The sequence below is a fragment of the Ctenocephalides felis genome, unplaced genomic scaffold (assembly GCF_003426905.1).
Source record: "Ctenocephalides felis isolate EL2017-DRISC unplaced genomic scaffold, ASM342690v1 CF-g0.4_SCAFFOLD_00845, whole genome shotgun sequence".
In the NCBI taxonomy this organism is placed as follows: domain Eukaryota; kingdom Metazoa; phylum Arthropoda; class Insecta; order Siphonaptera; family Pulicidae; genus Ctenocephalides; species Ctenocephalides felis.
The window spans coordinates 28,192,487-28,193,398 of NW_020536999.1; positions in this window are offsets into that span (position 1 = coordinate 28,192,487).

Consider the following 912-nt stretch of genomic DNA (forward strand, 5'->3'; position numbering starts at 1 on the left):
TTAATATTTTAATATTGGATGAATTTTTTGCCATCTAAGGCAAAATATAGGCCGTTCGATCGCTTGTAAATTTTTACAATCCAACATTTATTGGTAATTTTTTTAATCATTGTTTTATTGACATTTATTTATTGGTAAATTAGTTGACAATTTATAGCAAAAGAGTTACCCTAATATTGCAATAGACTTTTGTCTAAATTTCGGCCTACAATTGAGATTTGTATGCATATTCATAGAAAGTTTGATCTTTTAAAAATCTGATGAAGGTGCTGTGGGATTGATGATCACTCAATTATTGATAGTAGATTAAATTAACCTGGTAGTAGAAAAAAATTGTACTCCTAGACTAGTAATTCCCAACGTGGGCACACGCCCCACAGAAAAATCCATTTTTAAATTCAAAGGGGGAGGCAAATTAAAAAATTACACGACTTTAACCCACTTGATTTGGAAGATTTGAATGTAATTTGTAAATACTGTTAAAATTCGTTAAATATATTATGATCATTGTTTAGTTTAACTGAGCACAGGATGCATGTGCAAATCATATAATTTTTCCATATATATTATTTCCATAGCTTAGGTAAATAAGCATCCCTTTTTAGGTCTAATGCAAACTTTCTCAATATTACGGATTAAAGAAATTCAAAATTCTGTATGTATTAGTCTGTATATTTATAAATTGCCATCCCTTCCAGACAGCGGTATAATAATTTTTATATAATATTTTTAAATTTAGAATTTTTAATTCAGTAAGTTGCGAGATTAAGAACATCTTAAGAAAATCAGCTCGCACAAGTTACTCAAACATTTAATAAAATTTATAGCTCTATGTCTATTGTCGCACAGTGCACACAATCGTTTAAAATTAATAATTAATTTTCTATGAAGTGATAACGGCAAAGGCAGCAG